Consider the following 9,957-nt stretch of genomic DNA (forward strand, 5'->3'; position numbering starts at 1 on the left):
TGGACCACAGCTACCAAGGCCTCCACCAGACTGAGTCCAGTACAGCTAGATGGTGCCTGGCTACCACCACTGACTGCTCTGACCAGGATCACAATAGCAGGTCCTGGACAGAGCTGGAAAAGGATGTAGAACAGAATTCGAACTCACAAAAAAAGACCAGATTTACTGGCCTGACAGACCGGAGAAACCCCGAGAGTATGGCCCCCGGACACCCTTTTAGCCCAGTAGTGAAGCCCCTCCCGAAATTCACCATTCAGCCGGGGATTGGACAGCCTCATAAAACAAAAGGACTAATGAGGCACAGCAGTGCAGGGACAAGGACTAGAAGGCAGGAGGGGACAGGAAAGCTGGTAATAGGGAACCCAAGGTTAAGAAGGGACAGTGTTGACATGTCATGGGGTTGTTAACCATTGTCACAGGGCAATATGTGTACTAACTGTTTAATGAGAAATAATTTGTTCTGCAAACCTTCATCTAAGGTACAAAAGAAAGGAATTATCTACGTGAGATGAAATTGACAACAGCAACTCAAAAGGTTTGATGGGAAGCCTAGGGGACAGTGAGTTGAAGACAATGGTGATGGAATAATTTGGAAAAGGATAGTGAGAATAGTAGCACAACTGGAAGAATATAATCAATGTCACTGAGTTGTACATGTAGAAATTTTCAAAATGGTGTAACTTTGGCTATGTATATTTTCACCAAAAAAATGTCCTCAAGGTCGAGAAGGGAGAGTGTTGACATGTCCTGGGGTTGTTAACCAATGTTATAAAACAATATGTGTACTGACTGTTTAATGAGAAACCATTTATTCTGTAAACCTTCATCTAAAGTACAATTAAAAACTTTTAAAAAAAAGACAGGAATGGACGGGAAATTCCTCGACATAATAAAGGGCATCTATACAAAACCAACATCCAACATCATTCTAAATGGAGAGGCTGACAACATTCCCCTTGAGAATGGGAACAAGACAAGATGCTCTTTATCACCACTTCTATTTAACACAATGCTGAAAGTCCTAGCTAGAGCAATAAGGCAAGAAAAAGAAATAAAGAGCATCCATATTGGTAAGGAAAAAGTAAAACTATCCCTATTTACAAATGATATGATACTATACATAAAGAACCCTAAAGATTCCACAAAAAACTACTGGATCTAATAGAAAGATTCAGCAGAATAGCAGGATACAAGATAAACATACAAAAATTAATTGGGTTCCTATACACCAATAAAGAGAACTATGAAAAGGAAATCAGGAAAACAATACCATTTATAATAGCCCCTAAAAAAATAAACTACTTAGGAATAAATCTAACCAGGGACGTAAAAGACCTATATAAAGAAAACTACAAAACACTACTGCAAGAAACCAAAAGAGACCTACATAAATGGAAAAAACATACCACGCTCATGGACAGGTAGACTCAACATTGTGAAAACGTCAATTCTACCAAAGCAATCTACAAATACAATGCAATCTCGACACAAATACTAACAGCATTCTTTAACAAGATGGAAAAACTAATCATTAACTTTATATGAAAAGGAAAGAGGCCCCGGATAAGTAAAGCATTACTGAAGAAAAAGAAAAAAGTAGGAGTCCTCGCATTACCTTACCTCAGAACCTACTATACAGCTACGGTAGTCAAAACAGCCTGGTATTGGTACAACAACAGACACATTGACCAATGGAACAGAATTGAGAACCCAGATGTAAATCCATCACCTACAGTCACCTGATCTTTGACAAAGGCCCAAAGTCCACCAAATGGGGAAAAGACAGTCTTTTTAACAAATGGTGCTGGCAAATCTGGATGTCCATCTGTAAAAAAATGAAACAGGACCCACACCTCACACCATACACCAAAACTAATTCAAAATGGATCAAAGACCTAAATATAAAACCAAAAACTATAAAGATCATGGAAGAAAAAACAGGGTCAACCCTAGGGGCCCTAGTATATGGCATAAACAGTGTACGAACCATAATTAACAATATACAAACACCAGAAGATAGGCTAGATAAATGGGATCTCCTAAAAATTAAAACACTTATGATCATAAAAAGGCTCCACCAAAAGAGTAAAAAGAGAACTTATGGACTGGGAAAAAAATTTTGGCTGTGACATATCCAACAAAGGTCTAATCTCTAAAATCTATAGGAAAATCCAACATCTCTACAATAAGAAAACAAATAATCCAATTAAAAAATGGGCAATGAACAGACACTTTACCAAAGAAGACATTCAGGCAGCTAAAAGACACATGAGGAAATGCTCACGATCACTAGCCATTAGAGAAATGCAAATCAAAACTACAATGAGATACCATCTCACCCCAACATTACTGGCACAAATAAAAAAACAAAATAATAAATGTTGGAGTGGTTGTGGGGAGATTAGAACTCTTATGCACTGCTGGTGAGATTGAAAAATGCTACTGTCATTTTGGAAAACAATATGGTGCCTCCTTAAAAAGCTAGAAATAGAAATACCATACAATCCAGCAAATCTGCTCCTAGGAATATATCCTAGAGAAAGAAGAGCCATCAGACGAATAGAAATACACACACCAATGTTCACTGCACCAGTATTCACAATAGCAAAAAGATGGAAACAACCTAAATGCCCATCAACAGACAAATGGATAAACAAACTATGGTACATACATACAAGGGAATACTACACTATGATAAAGAACAATGATTAATCTGCAAAACATCTCACAACATGGATGAATCTGGAGGCCATTATGCTGAGTGACATAAGTTAATCACAAAAGGGCAAATACTGTATGAGACCACTATTATGAAAATGTTTCCACACAGAAAGAAACAATCTTTGATGGTTATGAGGGAGAGGAGGGGTAGGGAGGGAAAAACACTAACTAGATAGTAGGTAACTTTGGTGAAGGGTAAAAGAGTACACAGCACCGGGGAAGTTAGCATAACTTGACCAGGGCACAGTCATAGAAGCTTCACAGACACATCCAAATGCCCTGAGAGACTGAGCTACTGGGCTAAGGCCTGGGGACCATGGTCTTGGGGGACATCTTGCTCAATTGGCATACATAGTCTATAAAGAAAATGTTCTGCATCTGACTGTGGGTGAGTAGCGACTGGGGTCTTAAAAGTCTGTGAGTGGCCATCTAAGATACATCTACTGGTCCTACCTCAGCTGGAGAAACGAAGAATGAAGACCAAACACACACGGGAAATATTAGTCCAAAGGACTAATGGACTACAACTACCAAAACCTCTACCAGGCTGAGCCCGGAACAACTAGATGGTGCCCAGCTACCACCACCAACTGCTCTGACAGGGATCACAAGAGGTGGTCCTGGACAGAGTGGGAGAAAAATGTAGAACAAAATTCAAATTCACACACATACAAAAAAAACTGACCAGGCTTGCTGGTCTGACACAGACTGTGGAGACACTCCAAGAGTATTGCCCCTGGACACCCTTTTAACTTAGTACTGAAGTCACTCCTGGGGTTCACCCTTCACCCTTTAGACAGGTCTATAGGGCCAACAATAACGCACGTGAGGGACGTGCTTCATGGTTCAATCATGTATACGAGGCTAATGGGCACACCAGCCCAAAAGCGAAGGCAAGAAGGCAGGAAGGGACAGGAAAACTGGAAAAATGGAAACAGGGAACCTGGGGTAAAGAAGGGGACAGTGCTGACACATCACGGGGTTGGCAATCCATGTCACAAAACAATTTGTGTATTAACTGACGAGAAGCTAATTTGCTTTGTAAACTTTCACCTTAATCACAATAAAAATTTTAAAATGTTGAAAAAAAAAGTTGTACACCTGTAAAAATTTGAATTGGCAAAAGTTGTGTGAAAGATATATTTACAACCACCACAACAAAAAGAGCAACTGCTGAGGCTGCTTATGTACAACACCTCATAAGTTTTGGTCTCTTAGTTTGGAGGTTTAGGGTCGTGGTTTCATGGGACATCTCAGTTAATTGGCCTAATATGTTTAGTGTTTCCGCTCTATTTCCTAGTCCATTGCATAGTGTCTGCCTGGGGTCTTAAAAAGCTTGCAAGCAGCCATCCAAGGTACAACAATTAGTCTCTATTCACCTACAGCAAGAGAAGAAGGAAAGTCAGGAATAAGAGGAAGAAATGGAATGTGTGGCTAATTCTCTCCATAAACAGCTGCCTCCTTTGCCATGAGACCAGAAGAACTGGATGGTGCTTGTCTACCATTACTGAACATTTTGATCGAAGATTCTATAGCGGAATCCTAATCAAAAGGGAGAAAATGTAGAACAGAACTTCAAATTCTCGTTGAATTCAGATTGTCTGGAGCCATGGAGGCTGGATGAAGCCCTGAAACTACTGTCCTAAGATAATCTTTAAACCTTAAACCTTAAGCCAAAAATATCTCCTGAAGTTTTCTTAAAACCAAACAATAGTTTAGCTTAACTAGTAAAGAATGTCTGCCTTGAGCACTGTGCTCTTTTAAGAACTATTTATATGGAATCCAATTGGCAACAGCAACTCGAAAGATGGGACAGGAAACTTAGGGGGAAGTTAGTTTATGTTACTGGGGGAGAAACTATTCTGAAAAGGAGAGTAAGGATGGCTGCACAACTGGAAGAATGTAATCAATGACACTGAATTGTACATGTTGAAACTGCTGAATTGGTGTATGTTCTGCTGTGAATATTCTCAACAACAAAATAAATTATAAAATAAAAAGTGCATCATGTGTAACAAAGATGTGAAATTTCCAAATACACACACACACACACACACACACACACATACACACACAAAGAATATGTTAGGGAGGGGTCAGAATGGGGCTGAAAGGCTAAGCTGGAGTAGTAAGAAATGGAAGCAGAGAAGAGTACAGCTTAAGGGAAAGGTTTAAGAAAGGAGAAAAGCTGGTTTGGGTTTTGCTTTGGATGGAGAAGCATAAACATTTTGTAGGTGAGGAAAAGCCAGTACAAGTATGTGTCCTTCACATTTATAACCTCAGTTGATCCTCACAACAAAACTGTGAGAGTAGGCTGGGCAGGTACAATTCACCCCATTTTACAGTTCCAGATGTGTTAAGTGACTTACCACCCAGGATCACAAACTATTATCCAGCACAGATCACCCAGCTCTTTCCAGTGCTCTTTCTAATCTGTGGATTCAGGCATGTGGCCATGAAGTCTCTCTGATCATGCTCAAAAACATTCCAAACAGTCCAAGGTCCAAAGAGAAAGGCAGTATTGTGAGGAGGTAGAATGAGCAAGGGCTTTGGAGTCTGAACAATTGGCCTTCTAAACTAGCCAACTTAGCAGTTCTGAGTCTGTTTCCTCATTTGCATAACAGCTATAACACCATTTACTTGCAGAGGAGATCTGTTGCTGAAATGTAAATTTGTATATAAGAAGCCTGCTGCATGGTAAGCATTCAGTAAGTGGTGTGTCTTCTTACTCTCCTTCTCTTCCCACAAAATTCAACCCTATTTTCCATCTCATCCTTCAAAACTCAGCCAAGCAGCAATAAAGCTAAATTGGATACACCTACCCTTATCTACATTGTAGGAAAACTACTTCACTATTATTCACAACTCATACAGTTATTTTATGGATGATCAAAGACTCATGCTCTGAAATCTTCACCTTTCAAAAGGAAAGAAGAAACCTCACCGAAGTCAACAGGCTGGAAAATTCTCTTCTGATATTACAGGTTAACTAAACCTCAAGGTCAGAGAAAATAAGGTTATTCAAATGATTGTCATTTACCCTCTTCATTATCCTGGACATTAATCACTTGCTTTGAGGCATACACACACTAACTTAGGTAATTTCCCTGCCTCTGTGGTAGGGGTGGGGGATTGACACCATCAAAACATCCTTTCATAAAACCCTCTGCAGAACACTCTTGGCTTCTACCACCTACAGAACCCTGAGCCTTACTTGAACAATCAGAATCCTTTCCACTTTACAGACTTTTTGTCTCCCCTACACACACGCTGATAGATGTTGGAGACCCCACTGGGTATCCCAGGGCTAGTGCTGAGGCCCATACAGGGGAAGAAGAGGAGCTAAGCTGACCAAGAAAGTCTACAGGAAGGAGTATTTATTTTATACATAAAGGCAGGTTATAGACAGCAAGGCCCTGAGGAAGGAAGGCAGCACGGTGTGAATGAAAGCAGCACTGGGCTGGCAAGAAGGCCTACAGTTTGGTTCTGGCCCTGCCCCTAGCTGACTGGGTGATGTCGGGTCCCTTTTCGTCTCTGGTCCTCAGTTTCCCCACCTAATAAAATGAGGCAATGGGATCAAAGCCCTCTTGCTATTGGAAGTGTGATCCATGGACCATCAACATTAGCATCACCTGGGAGCTTGTTAGCAATTCAAAATCTCAGGCCCATAGCTAGGCCTACCAAATCGGAATCTGAAAGTTAACAATATCCCAGGCGATTTACATGTACATTAAAGTTTAAGAAGCACTGTTCTAGGGTCCTTTCAACCTCTAACATTCTAGGATTCTAAGTGGACCATAGGAGAGGGCAGTGGAAAAGCCTGAGCTGAAATGGGTTGAGATTGGGGGTAGAAGAGAGAGAGAGCTAGTGGAGGTAAAAGGGATTAAAAAAGAGAGAGGATAAATATCTCCATCCTCCTTCACATCCTTCAACCTGTAGGTTCAAAAAAACTCCCTTCAAGTAGCATGCTCTGACTTAAATACGTCTGATCCCTCAGTACTTGTGGATGAAATCGGTCCTGCACTTAAGACGTTTTGTAAATGTACTGATTCAGGCATGTGTCCTGGTCGCTTCATCTAAAAGCAGGGACCCAGTCTCATTTGCTTTGCTTTCTCACCTCCAATACACATTCCCTGCCCATCCTCTTAAGGGGCTCACTCGGCACACTGCTAACAGGAGAAGGAGACAAAGGTTTTGTCACAGGGACGCCGTGCATCCTGGCAAAATAAAACAGAGGGTAACGGTGCTGGAGCAACCCCAAGAACCGACCAGCGGGTGACAGAGCAGTACTAGTCCGAAGGTGCCTACTTCACACCAAGACTGAGCGTAGAGCAGGAAAAACCATGGACGTACCTCCAGACCAGGAGAGACCCCCAAATAAACGGAGCTCGGTGTCTCGGTGTCGTAAAGACTCGTGTAGGTCTACAGCTGGGCAGTGCTCCCTTCAATCAGCCCAGTAGCAGATTTTGAAAACCACAGCCCTAGGAGGAAGTGCAGTGGTGATTGGCCAGCGGGGGCCGGGGGGGTGGGCGCCAATCAGCGTGCACAGCTGCGACCCGCATTCGCTAGCAAGCAGGAGCAAGCCTGGACATTTTAAAATAGAGCTCCGCGGCTAATGGGCTTCGCATTGGGGTGTGGTTTCGAGTACAATTGGTTAGTCTGGGTTAGGCAGACAAGCTGGAGTTCTGGATGTCTTTAAAGAAACGTTTTCATTTAACCCTGCGGGAGAATGGAAAAGAGTGGCTGTATAATGTAGGCTAAAACCAATTAAAACATTAATAGCTCCTTATAGAGCCTAAAGGAGCCCTGGTGGCACAGTGGTTATGTGCTCTACTACTAACAGAAACGTCAGCGGTTCCAACCTACCAGCCACTCAGTGGGAGAAAATTGTGGCAGTCTGCTTCCATAAAGATTTAAAAAAAAATTGCCATCGAGTAGATCCCAGGACAGGGCAGAACAACCCCATAGGGTTTCCAAGGAGCACCTGGTGGATTCAACCTGCCAACCTTTTGGTTAGTAGCCATAGCTCTTAACCACTAAGCCACCAGGGTTCCTCCATAAAGCCTAGGAAACCCTGTGGGGCAGTTCTATTCTGTCCTATAGGGTTGCTATGAATCCGAATGACTAGACGGCAATGGGTTTGTAGAGCCTAACGTTAACTTCTGCAGGCTTCACAAATGACCCTGTGAGGGAAGCAGGACAGAAGTAATTGCCCCTATTTTATGGATGAGCACCTGAACTGCAGAGAGCTATAGTAGCTAACATTAATTCAGCACTGTGCTGTTGTTATTGTGTGCCTTTCAGTTGATTCGCGACCCCATGTGACAGAGTAGAACTGCCCCACAGGGTTTTCTTGGCTATAATCTTCATGGAAGCAGATCACCAGGTTTTTCTCCCACAGAGCAGCTGGGTGGGTTCAAACGGCCAACCTTTCGGTTAGCACTGGAGCGCTTAACCAGTTACACCACCAAAACAACCCCAAAACTAAACCCGTTGCTGTCAAGTCAATTCCAACTTATAGTGACCCTATAGGACAGAGTAGAACTGCCCCATAGGGTTTCCAAGGCTGTAATCTTTACGGAAGCAGACTGCCGCATCTTTCTCCCCCAGAATTGCTGGTGGGTTTGAACTGCCAACCTTTGGGTTAGCAGCAGAGCACTTAACAACTGCGCCTCCAAGGTTCCTTTATTCAGCACTGTTGTTATTATTGCTGTGTGCTATGGAGTCAATTCCAACTCATAGCGCTCCTATAGTACAGAGTAGAACTGCCCCACAGAGTTTCCTAGGCTGTAATCTTTAAGGGAGCAGATAGTCAGGTCTTTTGTATCACGGAGCAGCCGGTAGGTTAAACCACGGACCTTTCAGTTAGCAGCCAAGTGCTTAACCATTGAACCACCAGGGCTCCTTTAACTTAGCACTAGCTCTATGCTAATGCTATAAATCTTTTATCCTTTTAAATCCTGCCCAATAGGATAGGTACTTTTATTATTGCCATTTTACAGATGACAAAGGAGTTCCCGGGTGATGCAAATGGCTAAGCGCTGGACTACTAACCAAAAGGTTGGCGGTTAAAACCCACTCAGGGGCTCCTCAGAAGTAAAGCCAGGCAAACTGCTTCCAAAAGGTCACATCCTTGAAAACCCTATAGAGTGCAGTACTACTCTGCACACATGGGGTCGCCAGGAGTCTGAATCTACTTGACAGTAACCAATAACAACAGCAGATGACCAAAGTATAGCTTGGTAACTGCCCAACATCACAAAGCTACACTGTGGCAAAAAAGGTACTACAAGCCCAATATTCTCATTCATTTCATTCAGAGATTAATTCACTCGCTTAACAAATATTTATGGAGCACCTGCTTGGTGCCAGGAACCAGAAAATATACATATGAGAAATTGACAAAAGACTGGCAGAATTCATAACCATGCCCTGTCCTCTGAGGAGGCAAAGAGAAAACGGAGAAGCCAGGGATAAAACCTAGGACTTTCTACATATACAGCTGGTATTCTACCACTAAACTACATCCCTGCCTAGATTACCAGCCCATTCTCCTTTTAGTATCTTGTGGCCTCTACATTAAAGGCACGATATTTACATAGTCCCAGGCTCTCTTCTCTTTTAATCTCCTAAGGTTACTTCATCCAGATTCACAACTCTAAATATCGTCTAAAAGCTGGCCCTGAACTCCAAACTCATAAAACCAACTGACTATTCCACACCTCCCCCTGGATGCCTACTAGACATCTAAAAACTCAGTATGTTCAAAACAGAACTCTTAATTATCAACTCCTCACCAAAACTGATCCTTTCCCCACAATCCCCATCTCAGAAATTTGTACAACAGTAAACCTATGACGCAAGACACAAACCTGGGTATCATGCTTAATTCCTCGTCTTTTTTTTTTAATCTTTTTTTATTCGACTTTAGGTGAAGGTTTACAGAACAAATAGTTTCTCTTTAAACAGTCAGTACACATACTGTTTTATTACATTGGCTAACAACCCCATGACATGTCAACACCCTCCATACTCGACCTTGGAGGGATTTTTCTTTTGTAAAAATATACATAGCCGGTTCCGGCAAAATGGCGCTCTAGGCAGAAGCACCACGCTGTCCCTCCACAGCAAAGATCCAAAAAACTAAGCCGAACAGAGAATACAACAATCCTGAAACCCTAAAACATCAAATGAAGAGATAAAGAACTCAGCCAAGCAACAAATGGAGTGAGAAAA

General features: G+C 42.2%; 1 protein-coding gene across 7 annotated transcripts in view; it reads right to left on the reverse strand.

Annotated features, from left to right (window-relative positions):
* The window catches only part of CCNB3 (cyclin B3), a 165,821-nt gene that overhangs the window by 99,980 nt on the left and 55,884 nt on the right, over window positions 1-9,957 (reverse strand). The window contains exon 1 of one of the 7 annotated variants that reach the window (XM_023731848.1): window positions 7,075-7,129. The exons of the other annotated variants lie outside the window; for them this stretch is intronic. The gene's annotated coding sequence lies outside the window, so the exon portion shown is untranslated. Of the gene's footprint in view, window positions 1-7,074; window positions 7,130-9,957 lie in introns of those variants that run through there. 7 annotated transcript variants of the gene reach the window in all.

This window comes from Trichechus manatus, unplaced genomic scaffold, assembly GCF_000243295.1.
Source record: "Trichechus manatus latirostris isolate Lorelei unplaced genomic scaffold, TriManLat1.0 scaffold00046, whole genome shotgun sequence".
In the NCBI taxonomy this organism is placed as follows: Eukaryota; Metazoa; Chordata; class Mammalia; order Sirenia; family Trichechidae; genus Trichechus; species Trichechus manatus.